Consider the following 25,812-nt stretch of genomic DNA (forward strand, 5'->3'; position numbering starts at 1 on the left):
ATATAATCTTGGAGTTGTTGCCGCATTGGATGTCAATTTTATCTTATCATATCTATTTATATATTCCCTTTTGTATAGGTTCGTTATGAGAGCTTTATGCTTTATTTTTTTTTAAATAATCCCCATTTTTAACATACATACTGACAGGTGTAGGGTATTATATAGTCGGCTACGCCCGACTATACATTCATACTTGTTTTTTATACCCTACACCACTATAGTGGGGAGGGTATTATACGTTTGTGCTGATGTTTGTAACATACAAAAATATTGGTCCAATACCCACCTTAAAGTATACCGATCGATTCAGAATCATTTTTTGAGTCGATTAAGACATGTCCGTCCGTCCGTCTGTCCGGCTGGCTGGCTGTCCATGGCTGTCCATGTACAGGCCACAATTTTCAAGATAATTTGATGAAATTTGGACCAAGCATGTTTTTTGGCACAGGGACGAAGCCTATTGAAAATGGTTGAAATCGGTCCATTATTTCACCTAGCCCCCATACAACCGTACCTCCCGATTTGAACTTTTTATGCCATAATTACGTCAAATATTCTATTATCTCTCTAAAAATTGGCACAAATATGTTTTATATAAGTATAAATGACACTGCAGATTTACGTCTGGATCGGCCTATATTTGACCCTAGCCCCCATACAAACCCCCTTTCAAAAACTGACTTAAACGTCTAAAATTGACTTGTAACCATTTGTATCGCAATGAAACTCAAGAAAACTAACTGTTGTTTAGAAATATATCCCTTTCCCAAATTTACGGCCCATATTTGATCTATATATAGCCTTTTTAGAAATTTTAGTTTTTTATCAATAAATTTCTTAAATATTTTGAAATTATGGTAATATTCCACATAAAAGTTTCTTTACAAAAAATAAAAATTTTATAATAAGTAAAAATTTTAAAAATATACTCATGGTGTAGGGTATTATATGGTCGGCCATGCCCGACTATACTTTCCTACTTGTTTAACTTTATTTCGGAGTATTTTTACTTTTATTTTGGCAAAAAAAGATTTTTTTACATGAGGGTTCAAAGGGGAGTAGGGCAAAATATGGCCCTATCCTTAAAAATGTTGGTAGGGGGAGTTAAGTCTTCTTCAATAATATTTATGTAGAATTTAAAAGTGTTTATAGTGTTTGTAAGTGAATTTTGACCTCTAAGTCATTTTCTGAAGGGGAGTTTGTATGGGGGATAGGATCAAATGTAGCCCGATCATTAAAAAAATCGGTAGTGTCATTTAAAGTTCTATAAAACTAAGTTTTGTCGACTTTTGTTAACATAATAGATCATTTAAATTAATTATAAGCCAAAAGGCCCTATTTGGGGGGTACGGTTGTATGGGGGCTAGTCGAAATAATGTACCGATTTTAACCATATATAGGCTTCGTCCCTGGGCCAAAAGAAGCGTGTGAGCCAAATTTCATCAAATTATCTTCAAAATTGCGGCCTGTACCTTGCGCACAAGGTTTACATGGACAGCCAGCCAGACGGACGGACATAGCTTAATCGACTCAGAAAATGATTCTAAGCCGATTGGTATACTTTAAGGTGGGTATAGGATGAATATTTTTGTATGTTACAAACATCAGCACAAACCCAATATACCCTCCCCACTAAAGTGGTGTAGGGTATAACTCCCCACTAAAGTGGTGTAGGGTATAAAAACAAACCAAATGCTTTATTTTTTTAAATAATCCCCATTTTTAACATACATACTGACTGGTGTAGGGTATCATATGGTCGGCTACGCCCGACTATACATTCATACTTGTTTATATTATTTTATATTTTCTTTTCAGGAAAAGACGGAGGATGCTGCAGATTCTGGTGGAATATTGGTAAGTAAAAATTAATTTAATTCATTCAAGGTCAACAAAATTCTTTATGCATTTTTTGTTTGTTTCTTTTAGGAATGTGGCTAAAGTTAGCTATTGGGTAGGTGCTAGAGTATTCAATTATTCGGATTTTTGTCTTATTCGGTTTATTCGACAAATACTTAATTGGGGTTTTAAGTTGGCCGGTTAATAATCGGATAATTCAAAATTATTCGGTTAATCGAATAAGAGTCAATTGTATGTTGTTTTATTAGCTATTTCTTTTCTACAATAATTTTCTTCCAATAACAAACAAAATTATAATTTTCCACTACTTTAAATTCAATTCTTTCAATTTTTTTCTCAAATATTACAAATTATTTATTTTAATGTGAAATCCTCTTCTATATAAAGAAATTGTTAGTTAGTTAGTTTGAAAGGAGGATGTATACACATCAAATCCGAAGAAATACACTTAGACCTCTATCGGGCCTGTTGCGCTCCTTAACCAGTGCCACGGGTGGGAATCGAATTCACCACCTCCGGTCTACCAGACTAGAACACTAACCACTAACCTACCGGAGGCCACTATAAGGCAATTAAGTCTATTAAATTTATGTTTTTGAGATTTATCAACGAGTTCCAGAATTCATACGTTCTAATAATCTAGTGTATAACTACGTATTGCTGAAGAACTTATTAGAAATTATATAAAAACTGTTCCTCAAAACTGGATCTAGAAGTAAAGGCGATATCATTATTTTCAGACTTCTTTTCAGAAATCTGAAATGATTCTGCATGAACCCATTCTAAGAAGTAGATAAATCAGAACAACTTATTACAAAGTTTCTGAAGTGTTGTTATAAAAATCATCCAATAAATATTGCTTATTATAAAAAAGTAATTATAAAAGTAATAAAGAAGGTAAATTTATTATATTGAAATTTGTATAAGATATTTGTATCGGTTAATTGATATAAATTATTCGGTTTATTTGTTATTTGAAATTTAGCAATTTTCATTTATTCGTTAATCGTCAAAAATTGATCGATTAACCGATTGACGATTAATCGTTTGAATACCCTAGTAGGTGCTGATGTAATTTCTGGAGTTGGACATGTGCAAGGTAAGTGAAAATGGATTTTAAGTGTGTAAAATTTAAAATAAAGTGTTTTGTTTAAAATATAAAGTGCTGATAGAAATTTATTGAAAATTTGGAATACAATGAGTTCCAAAAGTGTGTCACAAAAAATTAAAATGAAAGTGTTTTAAGTTAGTGTAATGTGTTGCTAAAAAGTTTAAAAACGTAAATTAGAAAATACAGTGGGTGTAAAAAGTGTACGGACGGATAATTTAAAATAAAAATTAAAAGAATTTAAAAAATTTTAAAAATTATTACCGGTAAAAATTAGGAATTTTAAAATTATTTTTCCAGAAATTACAGTGCGGGACAAAAGCGAAGTGTAAAACAAAATTAAAGTGTAAAATTAAAAAAAAATAAATTAAATGAAACTATTGTGTAAAACAAAATGAAATCTACACTGTGGGGCAAAAGTGAAATAAAATATAAAATTAATAGTGAAAATAAAATAAAACTGTTGTGCGAATGAACTGTCGACGGTGAATAAAAAAATAACTAATTATTTTTCCAGTGACGATAAAAAGTGTGGGTGATTAAAAAAAATAAAAGTGAATAAAAATTAAACTGAAACTAAAGTGACGATTAATCCGGTGTAAAATAAAAAATAAAAGAATACAGTGAAAAATAAAAGTGTTGTGACAAAACAAAAGAATTTATTCTATGGTGTTAAGTGAATATTCTAAGCGTGTGTGTAAAATAAAACTAATTTTGGAAAATACAGTGGCGGATAAAAGTGTGAGTTTTTGAAACAAAACAAAGAAATAAAACTATTGAGCTGGGCTATAATGTTGTTAATAATTAAAACTTACAGTGGTGTGCAAAAGTCGTGTAACAGTGAAAAAAATGAAAAACGACTAAAAGAAATTGATGAAAATAAAATAATTAAAGAGAGTAAAAAAGTGAAAATGCAAAGAAAAACAAGTAGGAAAGTATAGTCGGGCATGGCCGACCATATAATACCCTACACCATGAGTATATTTTTAACATTTTTATTTTTTATAAAGAAACTTTTATGTTGAATATTACCATAAATCCAAAATATTTAAACAATTTATTGATAAAAAAATTAAAATTTCTATATGAGGCTTTATATAGGTCAAATGTGGGCCGATCCTCGGTAAATTTGGGAAAAGGATATATTTTTAAATAACAGTTAGTTTTGTTGAGTTTCATTGCGATACAAATGATTACAAGTCAATTTTAGACGTTTAAGACATTTTTTGAAGGGTGGTTTGTATGGGGGCTAGGGTCAAATATAGTGGGGAGGATATTATACGTTTGTGGTGATGTTTGTAACATACAAAAATATTGGTCCAATACCCACCTTAAAGTACACCGATCGATTCAAAATCATTTTTTGAGTCGATTAAGACATGTCCGTCCGTCCGTCTGTCTGGCTGTCCATGTAAACCTTGTGCGCAAGGTACAGGCCGCAATTTTCAAGATAATTTGATGAAATTTGGGCCAAGCATGCTTTTTGGCACAGGAACGTAGTCTATTGAAAATGGTTGAAATCGGTCCATTATTTCACCTAGCCCCCATACAACCGTACCTCCCGAATTGAACTTTTTATGCCATAATTACGTCAAATATTCTATTATCTCTCTATTGGCACAAATAAGTTTTATATAAGTATAAAAGACACTGCAGATTTTCGTAAGGATCGGCCCTTATTTAACCCTAGACCCCATACAAAACCCCCCTTCAAAAAATGTCTTAAACGTCTAAAATTGACTTGTAAACATTTGTATCGCAATGAAACTCAACAAAACTTACTGTTATTTAAAAATATATCCTTGTCCATATTTGACCTATATAAAGCCTCATTTAGAAATTTTAGTTTTTTTGTTTCAATAAATTGTTTAAATATTTTGGAATTATGGTAATATTCAACGTAAAAGTTTCTTAAAAAAAATAAAAATTTTAAAAATATACTCATGGTGTAGGGTATTATATGGTCGGCCATGCCCGACTATACTTTCCTACTTGTTTTTTCATATTTCCATTCATTCCAGATTATTAATTCATTATGGGGAAACTAGAATAGAAGACATGGACATTATTTTTTTTTTTAACTTTTCTTTTCTCAAAAAAAGGTGTATATTAATAATATTTTGTTTCATACAGGTTCTGTGGGAATTCAAGTGACCTCGTGATGGACGAACCCTAGGATGTCAACTCAAAACGATTCAGTTGATGTTCAAATCACTTGAACATGTTTTTTATATTTTTAATTTTATAAAATATTTCATATTATTTAAATTTATGACTTTTTATATTTAGTGCGACAGCGCATGTGTCCAATACTAAGATAAGAAAAATCAACTCTTGTCTTGTCACACATGCGTTTATGATATTTATTTTTATCACTTGCGTGCTATTCCCACGTAGTGATAAGAAGTTTCACTTGATAAGATTGAATGCACATTAAGTTGCATTAGTTCTTATCATAGTTCTAGTTAGTTTTAAAATTTTTATATTTATATATTTTATATTTTTATACTTCAGATTTTACTTTTGTAAATAAAATCAATGTCTTACAAACATTCATTGAATGAATTACAAATAAAGTAATTCTAACATTTTGGTCCTTCGACACGGATCAGTGACCGATAGATATCACTGTTCAAAAAAGAAAAATAAAACAAGTATGAATGTATAGTCGGGCGTAGCCGACCATATGTTACCCTACACCAGTCAGTATGTATGTTAAAAATGGGAATTATTTAAAAAAATAAAGCATTTGGCCCTATTTGGGGGTACGGTTGTATGGGGGCTAGTCGAAATAATGGACCGATTTTAACCATTTTCAATATACTTCGTGTGCTTGAGAAGCGTATGTGCCAAATTTCATCCAATTATCTTGAAAATTGCGGCCTGTACCTTGCGCACAAGGTTTACATGGACAGCCAGCCAGACGGACGGACATAGCTTAATCGACTCAGAAAATGATTGGAATACTTTAAGGTGGGTAAAGGACGAATATTTTTGTATGTTACAAACATCAGCCCAAACCCAATATACCCTCCCCACTAAAGTGGTGTAGGGTATAAATATTAATCAAAAAAGAGATTAATATATAAAAGCGTTGATCACGGTTTACAACAGCGATCAAATTAAAAAACAAAAATCTTGAATTGGTACAGAGACCAATGAAGATAAAAACAATAAATTTGGAATATAATTTATTGCAACAACAACAAATTTGTTGTTTTATACAGACACCAATTACAAACAGATAATAAATTTGGAATACAATTTATTATAAACAAAATTAAAACAAAAATTGGAAATCTATAACAGATTCCAAAATAATACTTAAAATAAAATGACATGGATACTAATTCCATATAATATACTATCATAAAACAAACAAGTAAGAATATTATATTCGGCTATGCCGAATCTTTTATACCCACCATCAAATCACTGCTATATACTTAAATGAACTTTAATATTTTGAATATTTTATTATTATGTATCGATATTGATGAGAACATCAGGGTAACATTTGAAAGAGGTCCATTAATGGGGGTTTTACTATACCGTGCTAATTTACATAGGGAGTAGGGTTATTTATACATAGATATATGGACCAATTCACATAAAAGTCTGATCCTCATAAAAATTGGTAGAGAGATTTCGGTTCCTATAAAAGAGATAGAGATATTAGCATACACAAAACTAGTTTATGTCGAATTTCATAAATCTACTAGTATTTTTAAGCCAGTACTGAGCTTTAAAGTCATTTTCTGAAGGGGCCTTATATGGGGGTAGCATCAATTATAGGCCGATCTTCGTTAAATTTTGTAGAACGATTTTGGTTCCTACAAGTCATGTTTATATCGATTTTTTAGCCCAGTAATTAATTTTTTGATGAGGCCATTATATGGGGGTAGGGTCAATTAAGGCCCGATCCACATAAAATTTGGTTAAGAGATTTTGGCTAGCAAGGAACTTAATTGAGTCGAATTTCATTCATTTTTATGGGGATAGGGTTCGATCCACATAAAATTTGGTAGAGAGATATTTTGAAACCAGTAATGAGCGTTAAAGTAAATTTATTAAGGGGACCTTATATGAGGACTAGGGTCAATTATAGACCAATCCACATAAAATTTCATAAAGGGTTTTTGGCTAGTAAGACACTTCCTTATGTCAAATTTCATCGCTATACTCGTTTGTTTAAGCGAGTAATATGCGTTAAAGTCATTTTCTGAAGGGAAACTTATATGGGTGGCAGGATAAATTATGGACCGATCCTAATAAAATGTAGTAGAGAGATTTTGGCTAGTATAAATCTTACTTCTGTTAAATTTCACCACTACAGTCGTATTTTTAAGCCAGTAATGAGCGCACAGTGGGGCAGAATGGAAATTTTTTGGAAATAAATCTGGAATTTCTAAACGGCTGATCCGATCGGGATAAAATTTGGCGTGAGCGTAGCCAAGGAGTATTCGAGTTTAAGTTTTGAAGATGAACCCCGCAGATGGGACGCAGGGACGGAGCTGTGGCGGCTCAAAGTAGGGTACCTACGACCTGTAAAATTTTTAAACTCGTGCCATTTTTTTGTTTTTCACCCAAATACAAAGATTTTTATATTTTCTGAAAGCGCTTGACGAGATATTGAAAAAACATGCTTGGACATACTACTTATCTCTTATAATATCCGAGTTATAGACATTTAAAAATTTAGTGATACAAAATTTACCATACCTTGGTCCGCCTTTTTTTGAATACCGGGCGTAATTTTGGACCAAATGGACTCAATTTTTTCTTATTTGTTAGACAACAAAATTTCCAATAATATGCAAAAAATTTCAGATCAATACCATTTACAGATCCAAAAATATACGTTTTTTAATTTAAAAATTCAAAAAATTTTAGATTTTTGCCGTTTTTTTGTCCAAAATGTGTCTTAACTATTTTATTAATAAAATAAAATTTTCTTTAAGAACATATAACAATTTTATAGTTTTCTAAAAGGTATCTTTACGCAGAACGCTTTGGCGTAAAAAACTTGTCCTATTTTTTGAAAATGTTGCCACTGCGTCCTTCCGAATATGACCTATTTTTTATCAAAACTTCAACTTTGGGCGACATGTTCTAAAATCCCAAAGCTGGGATCAGAAAACTGAAAGCAGTTTTGGAAACCTCAATATGTTTTCTATTTACTCCAAAAGTATTTTCCCAGCCCTGAAAGAAATGTGGACCCTATGGGCAAAAATGTAAAAAATCCCATTTTTGGGATTTTCATTCCTATTTTTGGGAATTGCGGGATGCCCTTTGACCTTTTTAATTTTTTTTTGCATTTTCTTATTTGAAATGACAAATTTAACAAGCGTTGAGGATTTCATTGAGTTTTGTTCATAAATAAAGATTTTGTCATATATTACATATTTGTTAAATTTCTAAAACTATGCTTTATATCAAAATTTTAATAGGGTCGCAGATAGCTACAACAATTTAGTCCATATTTATCCCTTAATATCTTTTTTTAATTAGATATGGAAATTCTCGGCCCTTTACAAAAATTTCAAGCCAATATCTCAATTACATTCAAAAATATGTTCATTTAAACCTGTATCCTTTAATTTCATATTTTTCATATTTTAGTACTAAATATGACAGAACATGTTTAAATCTTATATTTACCTATTTTCTATTTGTTTGCTTATCCTTATAATTGAAAGGTCCTATTATGCTTAAATTTTCAGAAATTTCTAACTATTTTTTACCTCAATTTTTTCAACAGATCATTTCGTTCTGTTTCGTTTATGATAATGTAGGTAAAAATATAAGGTAATGATAATTTCGATGCATTCTACTATAAGAAATATCAATGACTGAATTACAGGTTATAGTAATATAGTCCAAAATGTTAATAGGTAGACAGTTCGTAATTTTTTACTTTGGAATACCTGTATCGGAAATGACAAGAATTGGTATATAAGCATCATTAACAGCATCAAGAATTGTGTCAGACTTTTCAGAAGACCATCTAAGGAAAATTCATAACTGTGATGTTGTCTTAATGGGTAAGTGGGGATGTGACGGTTTATCAGCACTTCCAGAATACAAACAAGCTTGTGGAAGTCGGACATTAGCAGACTACAAAAGTGTATTTATGTCATCATTAGTGCCATTACGAATTCGTTCATATTCCCTTAATCCATCATCGTCAAGCATCGGAAATTCATTTGAAGATATATGTATCAATACAACTCCGGGTTCAAAAAATTTTTGTAGACCCATTGGATTTGAATATATAAAGGAGTCAAAGAAAACAATAAAAGATTTAGTGGAATAATTAAAAGATAAAATAAATGCACTGGAGCCCATTTGCATAAAAATAAAGGAATTCTCTATTTACGTATCATATCAGCTAAGCTTAACAATGATTGATGGAAAGGTCAGCAATGCCATAACAGAAACTTCTTCCTTCTGGAGATGCTCAATATGTAATGAGAAAAAGTCGCAATTCTCAAATATAAAACAAAAGCAGAAGTATTAATGAAGAAGTCTTTCGGAATTTCACCAATTCATGCCAGAATACGATTTTTGGATTACTTTTTACACATAGCATATGATCTCAAATATAGAAGTGTGCCAGAGAATCTTACTAAATCAACAAAAAATAATGAAGAATTGAAAGAACTGAGAGCTGCGGAAAAAAGCCGAATCCAAGAAGAATTTAAAGTTCAGATGGGATTAACATCGACAAACCACTCCCAAGTTGCGGTAGTACAAATTACGGTAATACGGCGAGAAAGTTTTTTCGTGATTTTGAAATTACTTCAAAAATAACTGGAATCGACAAGGAGTTGCTTCGAAGAGTTAACACTATTTTAATGGCACTGAATAGTAAACATAAAATTAATGGAAATCGATTTGAGGAATATACATCTGAAATTTCTAAATTACTTGTATCTCTGTATCCATGGAGGGAACTAACACCAACAGTACACAAAGTATTGTGTCATGGTCAAATAATAATTGAATCGAATATTCTTCCACTTGGAGAGTTAACAGAAGAAGCCCAGGAAGCGAGGAATTGAGATTTTAAGCATGTTCAGCTTTTCAGCTTAGGAAAATGCTCCAGGCAATCACAGAATGAAGATATTTTTAATAGTTTACTTCTATCTTCTGATCCTGTTCTTTCAACTATGCGAAAAAGATGGATTTGTTATGAAATTCTATCATCTCAAAACGAGGAAGATTTAAAGAACTTATATTAACTTATGGATATGTATACCGTTATGACAGATTATTTTATAGAAAATAAGTAGTGTTAGGAATTAACTATATAAGTAATTAGGTTGTAAGAATTAATTATATTATGTTTAAGATAAACAGTTCAAATAAAAAAAGCTATTATACTAACTGATGAAATTGCATTAAATTGTGTTTTATATTTCGGTGGCGGGAAAGGTGGTTTGTGTGGGGTGATTTAGGTGTTGTGCGTGGCTCATAATAAAATTATTTTTTTTATTGTATATTACAATGATAGGACAAGTTTTTTACGCCAAAGCGTTCTGCGTAAAGATACCTTTTAGAAAACTATAAAATTGTTATATGTTCTTAAAGAAAATTTTATTTTATTAATAAAATAGTCAAGACACATTTTGGACAAAAAAACGGCAAAAATCAAAAAATGTTTGAATTTTTAAATTAAAAAACGTATATTTTTGAATCTGTAAATGATATTGATCTAAAATTTTTTGTATATTATTGAAAAATTTGTTGTTTAACTAACAGGTCCATTTGGTCCAAAATTACGCCCGGTATTCAAAAAAAGGCGGACCAAGGTATGGTAAATTTTGTATCACTAAATTTTTAAATGCCTATAACTCGGATATTATAAGAGATAAGTAGTATGTCCAAGCATGTTTTTTCAATATCTCGTCGAGCGCTTTCAGAAAATATAAAAATCTTTGTATTTGGGTGAAAAACAAAAAAATGGCACGAGTTTAAAAATTTTACAGGTCGTAGGTACCCTACTTTGAGCCGCCACAGCTCCGTCCCTGGGGCATCTGCGGGGTTCATCTTCAAAACTTAAACTCGAATACTCCTTGGCTACGCTCACGCCAAATTTTATCCCGATCGGATCAGCCGTTTAGAAATTCCAGATTTATTTCCAAAAAATTTCCATTCTGCCCCACTGTGGAGCGTTAAAGTAATTTTATGGAGGGGACCTTATGAACCGATGTATGTATATACGGTCAATTATGAACCGATATACATAAAATTTAGAGAGAGATATTGGCTCGCATGAAACTTATGTGTGTCGAATTTCATCGCTATATTCCCATTTTTAAGCCAGTAATCAGCTTTTTAGTCATTTTCTAAATGTGACCTTATATGGGGGGTAGAGCCAATTATGGTCCTATGTCCGCCATAATGCAGAATTATTTTTCAGACATCAAAAAACTGACCTATGCGAAATTTTGTGGTATTTGCTTCATAAACAACGAATTTGTGAATATTTGAAGCTCTTTATACAATATTCCGGGGGTACATTTGTATGGGGCTATGTGAAATCGTTGACCGATTTTGCCCATTTTCAATACCAAACATTTCTGATCAATAAAATATATTTCGGGAAAATTTGCCAACAACAGACAGACGGACGGACGGACTTAGCTAGATCGTCTTAGAATCTTACGAGGTCCCAGAATATATATACTTTATGGGGTCTTAGAGCAATATTTCGATGTGTTACACACGAAATGACAAAATCAATATACCCCCATCATTTTTGATGGTGGGTATAAAAACAATCATTGGAAATCTAAATAGATTCCTATTATAAAATCAAACCAAAAAACAAAGCAAGAAAATGCTAAGCGAAGAATGTTTAAAGCAGCCTGAACAGCAAAAAGTACAGGAGCAAGGAAACTTTAGCAACGTACATGAAAAGTTGCAGCATTATCAAAAACAAATGCAACAAATGATTGAAGCACTTAAAGTTGCAAACAAACAATCTGGAGTAGAGCCTAAAATTATTCAGAAAGAAGAGAATAGACCTACTAAAGAAAGCGCAAGATTGAATCAATTTAGAAGAATGGTTCACAAATTAAGAGAAGCCTTCGAGGAGGAACAAAATGCAGATAGCGCATTTGAATTGGAGAAAACTATATCTTCTTGGGAGAAGCAGATCCATGATATAAGACTACTCCAGTCAGATTTATCCATTAATATTTTAATGGGGCAACAAGTCGATGAAGAGTTTGAGGAAATCGACAAATTCTATAAGTTAAAATCAAAGGAAATGATGAATATGTTTCCCAAGTTCAATGAGAATACAAAACCAATAGCTTTGAAGAACATCGAAATTCCATATTTTAGCGGAAAAGTGGATGAATGGATTTCTTTCCATGATTTATTCAAAAAACTAGTAGATGAAAATTAAAAACAAGCAGACGTTGATATTTATATTTAAAAACTTAAATTATATTATTTAAAAACTTATTTAAAAGATGAGGCACTTAAATTGGTTCAACATTTGGCAATAACTAGCAACAATTACAATGCAGCTTCGGAAATATTAACCCAAAGACACGGCAATAGAAGAATTTTGTTCACAAAATAAGTGGACAAGATATTAGATCAACCGAATATTAGCAGTGCTTCAGCTTCCAGCTTGAAAGGCCTATTGGATACAACAATAGAGTGCATACATGCGTTTGAAGCCGAAGAAGACGAAGTAAAGAAGCAGTCAGGTAATTCCGAGGAAGATGTTATAAATAAATCTGGTGGTGCATTTAAAGCAGAAGTCCTTGCGGAAGATTCCGCTAAAAATGCGTTTACCACATATGAAACCTTAGTAGCAGTGAAAAATGAAACTAGCGAAAAAACATTTGATACTGGTGCTGTTCTGGAAGCGGAAACTCCTGAGTATACCGGATACTCGTCAATAGAGTATGTGCCAGTCACCACTAAAAAATATGGTAGAAATAACATAGAAACAGAGAGCAAAAGCGATTCCTTAGAATCCGTCCTGCTGGAGGGCGGAGAAAAAGTTTCTGAAAACAAAAATGGTTCCGCAGTTCTTCGTCCTGTAAAGGATATAAAAAATAAAATTATTGAAGACAAAATTAACACTTCAAATCCCCCCTCTATGAAACCGCCAAAGTAATAGACAATTAATGTCTATTAGTGGTAATGAGGATCGGGCTAAAGCTGACGAAAACAAACCTCCTACTCAAGACGTTGCAGATAAAGAAGCAGATGGCGGAGATGCAGAAGAAAAATTAAATTTGGATAAAGATAGAGATGGTCCTTTAAAATTAATTCACCTTGAACATGAAAATGATGATACTTGTATTGTCCTGGAAGCTGTTGAAAAGAAAATAAGCGAGGCGGAGACTGCAACTATCGATGATAAAGGAATAAATGATGCCGCAGAAGACTCCGATGATAGAGAAGAAAGACAACAAGTATAAAAACTAAAAATAAAAAAGCCTGGAGAAGAGAAGACGACCAAATTGTGATCATGTGTACCAGGGTATTTTTGTCACTAGTTTTGGAAAAGGAGGCTAACCAAGGATAACTTGCGGATAAAATAATAAGTTATTATTAAGCATTTTGCAATTCATATTTTACTTTTTCCCCCGGCAGAATGTTCAAATCACTTGAACATGTTTTTTATATTTTTAATTTTATAAAATATTTCATATTATTTAAATTTATGACTTTTTATATTTAGTGCGAGAGCGCATCCAATACTAAGATAAGAGCGTGTCCAATACTAAGATAAGAAAAATCAACCCTTGTCTTGTCACACATGCCTTTATGATATTTATTTTTATCACTTGCGTGCTATACCCACGTAGTGATAAGAAGTTTCACTTGATAAGATTGAATGCACATTAAGTCGCATGAGGACTTATCATAGTTCTAGTTAGTTTTAAAATTTGTATATTTCATCGAATGAATTACAAATAAAGTAATTCTAACAGTGGAATTGGCAAGTATTTTAATATAATATCGAAAATTTAAATTTAACAAGTAGGAAAGTATAGTCGGCATGGCCGACTATATAATACCCTACACCATGAGTATATTTTTAAAATTTTCACTTTTTATAAAATTTTTATTTTTTATAAAGAAAGTTTTATGTTGAATATTACCAATAATTCCAAAATATTTAAGCAATTTATTGATAAAAAACTAAAATTTCTAAATGAGGCTTTATATAGGTCAAATATGGACCGATCCTCGGTTAATTTGGGAAAAGGATATATTTCTAAATAAGAGTTAGTTTTGTTGAGTTTCATTGCGATACAAATGGTTACAAGTCAATTTTAGACGTTTAAGTCATTTTTTGAAGGGGGGTTTGTATGGAAGCTAGGGTCAAATATAGGCCGATCCTTACGAAAATCTTCAGTGTCATTTATATTTACATAAAACTTATTTGTGCCAATTTTTAAAGAGATAGCAGAATATTTGACGTAATTATGGCATAAAAAGTTCAAATCGGGAGGTACGGTTGTATGGGGGCTAGGTGAAATAATGGACCGATTTCAACCATTTTCGTCCCTGTGCCAAAAAACATGCTTGGTCCAAATTTCATCAAATTATCTTGAAAATTGTGGCCTGTACCTTGCGCACAAGGTTTACATGGACAGCCAGCCAGCCGGACAGACGGACGGACATGTCTTAATCGACTCAAAAATGATTCTGAATCGATCGGTATACTTTAATATGGGTATTGGACCAATATTTTTGTATGTTACAAACATCAGCACAAACGTATAATACCCTCCCCACTATAGTGGTGTTGGGTATAAAAATTAAAGTCTTACGAACTTTTTTCAGGTGGCAACAACTACAACAACAACAGTAGAAAATCAAATGAGAGCAGTGAAGATAAATGAGAACAGATAAGCAGATAAAACGGGTGAGTGAAATGTTAAAATAAAGTATACTGGACAGCTAGTTTATGTAGTTTACGTCTGACTCCATATGAACCTTTTCTTTTTGCAATAAGTGCAGAATTCGGTAGTAATGACAAAATAATGTTTAGAAAACTATGAAACAAGGTCCTAAACTACTTGTCATTACTACTGAATTCAAATGAATTATGTTTAGTATAGTTACTGACTATCAGAATTGCGTCATTGCCCTAGAATTGCGTCATTGCCCTAGATGACTAATAACCCTTTCGCTTTAAATGGCACGGTACCTGAAGGCTTTGATGGAGTTGCACTTTCTAATAGGGTATTTACCGGTTACACATGTAATCAGCTAAGAAACGTTAGCCTATACAAAAAAATAATTACTCATTCCAAAGAAGATATGGATCTCACTGGATTACGATATAAATGAAAGGTATGTACCAAACAGAAACTCACTGCAAAAAAAACGGATTAATATGTTGAAAGTTGAAATTGTTTTTAAAATAGCTTTGCTGGAAGTTACGTCGTTAGACTTCCTGACCGGGTATGAATTTGACTGGACGACACCGCGTATTATACGATTTTTCGATGCAAGCGTAGGCTTTATGTAGATTTTCGCGAATTCTCTGCCGTATTAAATCCAATTTAGCAGCATTCGGAATGACGTTAGTTTCGGGATCGTTTAAGATTTTAAGTTTTCGTGCCAACTGGTATACTCTACCATGGCCAATCATATTTATTCCGAATAAAGCGAAATAAGAAGAAACTCCCATCGACGACTGCACGCAAGACCTTAAGGAAAACTCAATTTCGGACAAAAGCTTGTCCCATTCTGTATGTTCTTCCTGCAGATACGACCTTACGGCTGCTAAAATGGATTGGTTAACCCGCTCGGATGTATTAGCTTGCGGCGAGTGAGTAGCAGTTCTAACATATCTGACACCGAAATACCTTATCATATCCGCAAATTCTTTGCTTACGAACTGCTTTCCATTGTCCGAAACAATCGTTTCCGGAGTTCCAAATTTATTGAAAACCTCCGTGATTAAAAATTTCACAACATTCTTGGTGCTGGCTTTAGGCAAGGCCTTCAAAAAAACGAACTTAGTTAAATGATCTAAGACAATAAAAATATAAACGTTTCCGTTTTTCGACCGCGGGTTCGGACCGAGAAAATCTTCAGTTTGGACTTCAGCTCCCATCCGTGGTCTGGCTTAGCTTCCTTGCAGGTTTGGCACATTCTCACGTAGTTTCTGAATTGGACATTTTTATTCGGCCAATATAAATATTTTTTCACTTTATAAAGAGTCTTCCCGACGCCTCCATGAGACGCTTATGGAGAATCATGACATGCTTTAATGATGTCCTCTGTCAAATCTGGCGGTACCCATAATTTCTACGTTGATATACCGTCGTAAGGCTTTGTTCACAAAAATATATAAGTTAAGTTTAAACAAGTACAATTATTAAAAAACATAACTTCAACACTTCCCCTTGTTTTAAATAACTACTTAATGTTTAAACGATCACATAAGAGTTTCAAAGAATTTTTTGTAACGGCTTAGTCAACATATCTGCTGCTTGATTTACAGTTCAAACTTGTTGCACCGACAAATAGCCATCAGTAACCATCTCACGAATGAAAAAATGTTTAATTGCGATGTGTTTTGTTCTCTTGTGAAATTCGGGATTTTGAGCCAAACGAATTGCTGCTGAATTATCTTTTTGAATACCTGGTGTTTGATTGAAGCTAATTATGTCTTTAAAAAGTCTTGACAACCAAACTACTTCCTTTGCAGCTTCGTTAGCAGCAACAATTTCAGCTTCGGTAGTAGATGTTGATACCATTGCTTGTCTCTGACTTAACCATGATATGGCACCACCAGCATAAGTCGTCACTACACCTGAAGTTGATCGACCAGTATAAATGCATCCGCCAAAATCAGCATCACTAAAGCATTCTAGTTTCTTAGGACCTTCTTTATTATAGATAATTCCAACATCTAAAGTTCCAGCTATATATCTAAATACTCTTTTTAGACGTTGTACATCTTCTTTTGTTGGCTTCTCTAAAGATCTTGACAAATAACCAACACTGTATGCTAGGTCTGGTCTTGTTCCCAGCATTAAGTACATCAAAGCACCAACTGCTTGTCTGTAAGGAAATTCAATTTCTTCTTCGTCTTTTTCTTTGTCATTTGTAATTTTCTTCATTGGTGTAGCACGGCATTCAGAAAAGTTAAATTTACTCAATATTTTCTTGGCATATGCTTTTTGGTGAATCTTTATATATTCCTTCTTCTTCACTTTTTCCAATCCAAGAATATACGATGCATCTTTATGGACAATTTTAAATTCCTTTTCAATTCTTTTATAAAATCATTTAATTCATTTATGTTAGTAGCTGCTATTAAGCCATCGTCTATATATAAAGCAAGTATAAGTTTATTTCCATTCTTCTCCCTCACGCACAAACAAGTGTCAGCTGAACTATTTTTAAAACCAAGTTGTTTTATATAATTTTCTATTCTTTTATTCCAGCATCGTGGAGCTTGTTTAAGATCATATAAACTTCGTTTTAAATGACATACTTGATTCTTTCCGTTACCAAAACCTTCCGGTTGCTTCATATAGATATTTTCTTCTAACTCACCATACAAAAATGCTGTAGACACGTCAAATTGGGCCAAGTGTAAACCTTCTGCTTAAAATTGAGCGAATAGTCGACATCTTTGCCACTGGACTAAATGTTTGATCGTAGTCGACACCCCTCATTTGTTTAAAACCTTTTATTACCAATCTAGCTTTGTACTTATCTATTGTACCATCTGCATTTGTTTTAATATTATATACCCACTTTGGAGGAAGAGCTTTGTAACCATTTGGTAATTTTGAAAGTTCCCAAGTCTGGTTTTCCTTAAGCGAGTTCATTTCTGCAATCATAGCTTGTTTCCAATTTTCCTTTTCATTACTTCCAACAGCTTCTTTGTAGGTATTTGGGGTTTGGATTTTGTTTACATATTCCATAGACGTAAGTACAATATCTTTTATATTATCAATGATAACTGTACGATTTCTTAAGCGTTTTGTATTTGGTTCATCATTGTCGGTATCTTCTCGTAGCCTTTTACTGCCACGCGGTTCGGCATCTTGCACCGCATAATCATAAATCGTTTTTACTGTCGTAAAACTCATCTTTATTGTCTTCTTCTATTTTTATATTTATAAACTTTTTATTACTATTATTGTTTGTTTCGGTTTTATTTTCACTATTATCCTTATATTTGCTGCAATTAGTAACCCTTTCTAAAAATTTGACATCTCTCGATAATTCAACACTGTTTTTATCTTTAATGAATACACGGTATCTCTCATCCCCAGCATAACCAACTAGATATCCTTTAATATTTTTCTTATCTAGTTTTTCTCGCTTTTGACTCGGTATATGAATGAAACATGATGATCCGATAATTCTCAGATGACTTATTTGAGGTTTCTTTCCGTGCCAAAGTTCAAATGGACTAACATCTTTGACAGAACTCTTTCTGTACGATTTAGAATGTAAATTGCTGACTTGACAAATTCAGCCCATAAAGCATCAGGAAACTTAACTTCTTTGTTTGAATATTTAAATGTTCGCGCCATCTCTACTATAGTTCTATTTTCTCTCTCGGCTTTACCATTCTGTTGAGGAGTATATGAAGCAGTCAATTTATGATTAATACCATTAGCTTTGAATATTTTCTTTACATCATTACTAATAAACTCTCCACCATTATCAATAAGAATTGTTTTAATAGTGCGTCCTTGACTTTTTGCATTGGCTAGCATTTCTAATAGGGTATCCTTCACATCTGACTTATTTCTTATAATATATCCATACCTGTATTTTGTATAGTCATCTTTATATACAACTAAATATTTAAATCCTTTAAATGAAGGCGGGAAAGGACCACACACATCGGTAGATATAAGTTCACCAGGACTTGTTGCTGCCTCACGTCTTCCAAATAGTAACCGGCACGATTTCCCATATACACATGATTCACATACTGTTTTATCTGTTTTAACTTTAAGACCAAACTCTTTTTGTAGTTTATTCATCACATGTTGTTTATTTTGATGTCCCCATCTTTCATGGTATATTTGTAAGAGCGATCGTTTATCAACAGCTATGTTCACTTTATTTGTTATTATTGGAAGAATACTTGTTTTGTACAGCGATCCGCCTACTTCACGTTTTCCAGTTAAAACTATTTCATCGTCCACTTTGAAGTAACATTTTTTCGGAAATGATTTTAATTGACTTGAAAAAATTTTATCATGTGCTGCCAAAACTGAAAACAGATTCCTTATAATTCCCGGAACATACAAAATATCATCCAATTTAATAGAAATTTCTTTATTTTCGTTAATTTTTGCTTCAAATTCTATTGTGCCTTTTCCTAAAGCCTGAAGAGTTTCCTTACTAGCAGCTTGAATGGAATGTGGTTCTTTAAAGGTTTCATATTCTATGAAAAATTCTGATCAATGTGTTACATGTTTTGTAGCACCATTATCTACCCACCAATCCATTTTTGAAGTTACAACATTTGCTTCTGCTGTCAGTGACTTAAGTGCAACGTTAGAATGTTCAACATTTTCCTTCTGAAGCTTGTTTGATTTTCCGTCTGATATCCATTTGCGGCATTCTTTTAACTAGTGTCCTTTCTTTTTACAATAATGACAAGTATCTTCTTTCTTTTTGTTTGATTTGAAATTCTTTTTACGATGAAATTCTTTTCGTTGGTTTACTATCAATGCTTCTTCATTATCAATTTCACCTTTATTTAAATTTCTTTCTAATAAACATAATTGGATAATCAATTCATCAACTGTTTAATCCTTGTCTCGGGTAAGCATCATCCAACTTGATTTGAACATCTCAAACGAACTTGGTAAAACATATAAAATTTTACATATCAATAACAGATCCGGCAATGTATGCTCATTCTTCAACCTTAAACCATTATTTATTTCATTAAATAAATTCTTTAATTTTGAAATATGTGTTGAAACGTCTTCTTTATTGTTCCATTGGAAAGAAAAAAGTTCCGTACACATCTTAAATAGTTGATCTTTGGAAGTTGCTTCATATTGCTGTTTTAAAGCTTCCCACATTTCAAAAGCAGAATCCTTGTCTATTATTTTTTGATATATTTCATCACTAATTGTACTCGTGATGAAGCTTTTTGCATAGTAATTGGCCTTTCTAAATAGTTCACATTGCTTTTTGTGTTCTCTTTGTTGTGATTCGGTCGTCAGGTTTTCAAAAGGCTGCGGCTTGACTAGCTTATGCTCAACTACATCTAGTGCACCTTCATAAAATTCGAAAAGGACCTTCCTTTTCCATATAGGCCAGTCGGAATCACAGATAATTGTTTTATGTTTTTGCCGAATTCCATTTCTTGAATCTTGAGTAATCTCGTATCTTGAGTTGCTTTGATTCTTGAATAATCTTGAGTCTTGAATAATCTTGGGTCTTGAATAATCTTGCTAATTATTCACACACAAATTATTTAAAAAAAATTTCTTTCAATTTGTTTTTTTTTTTAAATAAATTTTAATAAATTTCTTAATTTAAATTTCTATGACTTCTGGGCACATCACCTATTGTAAGCAGAGTTTTTATTGAAGTGAAAAAAATATTTGTTCACAAAAATATATAATTAAGTTTAAACAAGTACAATTATTAAAAAACATAACTTCAACACTTGGTACGTTTATAGACGAAACCATCGAAACCTTTAAATCCGGCAATTGATCGGCATTTTTCTCGACCATTTTTATCAGACATAAATAATCTTCCGACCGAAAAGAAACTTTTTAGTTTAGGTACGTTTAGCGAGATTTCGTCAATATCATAGCGTGAGAACTTCTTAATCGCCATGACTACAGCTAGACATTCTCGTTCAGTTACTGTATAGTTTTTCTGCGCTGACATTAGTTTGTGTGAAATGTAGGCTATTGGGTAATCTCCATCGGAATCATCCTTCTGGAAAAGCACTGCACCAATACCTACGTCAGACGCATCACATTGAACAAACAAATGTTTGTTGAAGTCAGGATGATTTAGGAGTGGAATCGAAACTAGAGCTTCCTTGAGACGATCAAACGCGACCTTGGCTTCCTCCGAAATTTTTTTCTAAGCCTTTTTACTGTAGCACGGGAACATCGATATGACGAAATCTAATCTTTGTCGCTAATCCGGGATCAGCTAATGAGTCACGACATCTAGGGTACTATCTGCCTCTTCGCAGAGACTAACTTCATTGGTCGTAAGACTCTCGAGACTGGCAGACATTTTAAAAACCTTCATAAAATCGACCCCCAAGAAGAGCTCTCGATTCAGAGTAGGCACTAAATAGAATGTGATAACATTTACCGCATCACGAAACCTAACTTCAGTCCTAACGCGACCTACAATTGGATGACTGCCATCCGCGGTTTTAATAAGGGTACTGAAATCGTGTACCTCCAGACCGGCTTTAGATACGAATTGCATGCAGTTCTTACCGAGACACGTGACCATTGCACCTCTATCGAGTAGACCGATTACTTCCTGACCTCCTATAACTAATCGGGTATATAGCCGCGAATCTTCACCTTCGTAAAGGGAAGCTGACGAGACTTCATGACGTAGCCTTTTTCTTGCCCTATAGCGCCCTCGGGCTTTTCTAATGTTATTTGTCACTTGACCGAATATTCTACTTTTTGTTTCATTGTACTCTTGAATCCGAATATGCAGGGGTTTGAGTTCTCGAAGCCGGGGGTCAGATTTGAACTCAAACTCCGACATATTAGGATTCTTTGATTTTCTCAATTGGGATTGTTGTTGTTTTTCCCTAACCTGTACTGGTCCTGTTTCCCTGACACTTGGGACACTTAGGGGCCACCGTGTTATCCTTACCATACCGGAAGCAAAACTGTTTATTAATGGGCTCGCCTTACTTCACGACTAAAACTCAGACAATGTTTTAAGACGAATGTTTTAAACTGACTGGGCGGGTGACCCAGACCAAGTATCCTGTGGATACCAAGCCTGAGACGCACTTGGCCGTTGAAAATTGGCCTGTGGACCTTGCGGCGGCTGCGGCCATAATTGCTGATTATAAGCGTGAGCTGACGGTTGGACGTATGGTAATTGGCTTTGTGGTTGTGGCTGGCTATGCTGTTACGCTGGCTGCAGATTTTGGAAGTTTCCTTGCGACCAAAGGTGCTGCGACTGACTATTACACGGCGCCGGCTGCTGAATAAGCGGCAGAGGATTTTGCTGTTAAAGTAGCGACTGCTGCTGCTGGTATGGTGTCTGTACTGGCATCGGCTGATATGAAGTCTGTACTGAAGGCGACTAGATGGTAGCCTCTACTACACTGGGAGCTGCTGGGCACATAATTTGGAGCTGGAATCAGCGGTGGTGGCTACTGATAGTGCTTCTAAAGATATTCTTTCCGATTAAAGCTGCGTTATTCTGCTGCCCCAAAAGACTCGCGCGACGGGTAAAAACCATTTGAAACAAATAAACAAAATACCTATACACAAATTATGACCCTCCCTCTCGAAGATTCATCCTCGCCATGATGTCATCTCCTCGATGTCCCAGATCTTCCCTTCAAACATTTAGTCACCTTACTTACCGCCGATTAGTTATAATTTATATTAATGATGACAAGCTTTTAAAATTTCATTTAAAAATTATAACAAATTGATTATTAAAAGAAAAAATTAACAAGGTGGCATCGAAATTTAGTTTAAATTTAGCAAAAAATATTAGCTTTAAATTTTAATCAAATTTAATTTAAAATTTTAGCCAAATTTAATTTTAAGTTTTAACAATTGTAGTTTTTAAGCTTTTAACAACAGTTTTTGGATTTGTTTTAACATTTAGGATTTTACCAAAATTTTAGCATTATTTTTTAACAAATGTAGCTTTAACTTTTTAGAAAATTTAGTATTTAAGTTTAACAAAAGTAGTTTTAAGTTTCCTTTTTTTGCACAATTTAGTATATAAGTTTTAAATCAAACTGTTTTAAATTTCATTTGCGTTTTTTCTTTTTCTCTAATCTAAATTTTCCATTTTATTTGCAGTTCTGACAAGGACGGCTGGCTGCTGTGAGTGACAGGATTCGTGACGACAGTTTGTTGCAGAAATGGGTTTTCTGTCCGCCGGTATTTCAGTCCGTCGGTATTTCTGTCCGTCGGTATTTCAGTCCGTCGGTATTTCAGTCCGTTCGGATAATTCTGTTAAATATCAAACACCTTATAAAAGAAAATCTTTTAAATAATTTTTTTTTGTATATCAATATGTTTTTCAACATAAGATCAAACGCAAGTCAACCTAGGCTTGAGCTCAAACCTATAACTCGTGCACGCTGGGATTAAATCCGGCCAACGGACTGATTCGTATATCAAAACGAAAGATAGCCTACCTTTACATATAAACATATAACTTGGTTTGTTTTACATTTTTCTTTTTTTATATTATTTAAAAGTTCTAGTCCCATATGTCGCGTTGTTCGAGTAAAGGGTATTTACTACTAGGTCGAAAACCAGATACTTGGGCACCACAGGATAGCTGGTGCTGATCTGTCAACAGAGTCCCACGATGGATGGTGTAGCTTTAAGTTTTGGCTTTTTACTTTTTTTACTTAGTTTTAGATTTAGTTTTATTTTATACCTAGTTTTAAGTTTAAATGAAATTGTTTGGTGAGAAGAGGTATATAAAATACAGCTAAAAAATCATTGAATTCGTTTTGTGTGAAAGAGAGGGAAATAGCCTTTTGCTCGTGACGTCTCTGTATACCCTGTGTTACTACTATTGATGCTCCCGCATTGCAGAAGAAATTCTATGCTAAACGTTCAATATTCTTTGTTAAACTACCAAAAATTCAAAGGTGGAGGTGCCAAGTCATCTCACAATAAACAAATTGTTAATGAACAGAAGAAAAAGGTTTGTAATAATTATGTATACTAGTTTCAGCTGAATCCTTTCTATTTATATTCAAAATTATTAAGCCTATTTTTGTATAGTTTCATTGTTGTTGCCAAATTAGCCAAATATATACAGGGTTGTGTGATGGAAATCGAAATCTGATATATTTGTGGAAATTGAAATTTATTTTATCACATATTATTCTGAGAATCCTGAACTTTTCTCCTCAATCCATTTCAATGCAAACATTTATAATACTTTAACTAACATTAAATTCCATGTTTACTTTTTTTGAAGGGAAGATCTGGGACAAAATGTTCGCGAAACAAAACAAATTCAATTTTAAATTTAGTGAAATGGCAGATACACTTTGTATAACATCGTTAAGGGATGAAAATAACCCGGATGGTTAATGATGATAGATTTTAAGTGGTTCAATGCTGTGAACTTGTTTCGACAAAATCTCCTTATCACTTGTTTTAGACCATCTGTTTAGCCCAGTCTATAGTCATTTGTAAAGACTATTTTACAATCCAGTCTCAAGTCATTTGATTATACTTTTCTATTGCCTAGTCTTTTGCATATTCTCTTGTATAGTCTGGTCTATAGTTTATTCTATAGCCTAGTCTATATCGTATAGTTCATTCTATAGACTTTTCTATAATTTATTCTGTATAATTTATAGCATATTTATTTTATTAAATTTATAGTTATTTCATAGTTATAGTTATTTCTATTATCGCCCATTAGTTGGAGCATGCGGTTGGACATACGATGGGCCGTGCGTTTGTCCAGGTAATGGGGCATGAGGTGGGGCATGCGACTGGTATATTGGGTCATGCGACTATATCCGTATTGGTGATGTGGTGGTGGGGGCATTGAACCTACTAAGGGCAGCCTCTAGTCTCATTCATAGGTTTCTTCGCTTTGGAACTTATAATGATTCTCTGATGGCAGTGAGGGCATTTGGAATTCTGAAATATAAATAGATAGGTTAGGTTAAGTTCAGTTTAGAGGTGAATCCCCTCATTCATAAAGAACTTTTTATTTTATAAAAAGTTAGTTAAACAAAATTTTGAAACAAAATTTTATTAATTAACCCTTTATAAAGTATAATTTTTTATCAATAAGAGTGTGTGCCTAACGATAGTAATTTACTGTTAAAAGTAAATTTCTGATGGATATAAGGTGAATAAAATTTTACTAGCTCATTGAGCTACATAAATGACAAATAAAATAAAAAATTTACAAAACAAAAAATAAAAAAATTAAAAACAAAAATTTTAAAAATTTACACTTTAATTTCGAAATCCATGAAAATTGTCAAAATTTATCACAGCAAGAAAAAATATCGTTTGGAACAAATATTAAAAATAATTAAAACTGAGCATTTTCGAACTTTCAATCTTCAAAATACTTTTGAAATGACGCTTAACGGCGCCATTTTGACTATTACCATATTATTTAAAATTTTAGTACAATTAGTACTAAAGCCAGACCGACAATTTATATCATATAAAAACAGAGATGATTCCTTATTTGGCATCACTCAAGGCGAATTCATATATGTTATGGTGGTGTTATTCAATCAGCAGATAATTTTTTTCTTAGTGAGCCTGGTTTACGTAGCTGTCAAAGTTTGTTATTCTTTACATTTTTATATTTAAAAATGTCCGTTAAACGGAGAAAAACTTCGTTAAAATTTTGAATTATTTATGTAAAAAATCCGAAAATACCAAGCATCTCGTAAACAATATCATTTTATTTAAATAATGACATAATTGGTATGTATACAAATATGTTATTAATGAAAAATATTTTCTTCTATTATATGTTAACATATTACACAATATTGTTTTATATTTTATATTAACGTGATTAACTAAAAAAATCTCTTCCGGAACACTTAATATTAAGAAACGCATATGAAGTATTTACCCGGCTGACGGCAGCTAACTTCTACGTTA

General features: G+C 32.9%; 1 long non-coding RNA gene across 1 annotated transcript; it reads left to right on the forward strand.

The window, feature by feature from the left end:
* Window positions 1-1,829: 1,829 nt before the first annotated feature.
* On the forward strand, window positions 1,830-23,944 carry LOC124419768. Its single transcript, XR_006940803.1, has 4 exons — window positions 1,830-1,857; window positions 1,930-1,954; window positions 14,795-14,876; window positions 23,002-23,944. It is a non-coding gene; the product is annotated as an uncharacterized LOC124419768 (long non-coding RNA).
* The last annotated feature ends 1,868 nt before the right edge of the window (window positions 23,945-25,812 follow it).

The sequence above is a fragment of the Lucilia cuprina genome, chromosome 4 (assembly GCF_022045245.1).
Source record: "Lucilia cuprina isolate Lc7/37 chromosome 4, ASM2204524v1, whole genome shotgun sequence".
NCBI classification, from domain to species: Eukaryota; Metazoa; Arthropoda; class Insecta; order Diptera; family Calliphoridae; genus Lucilia; species Lucilia cuprina.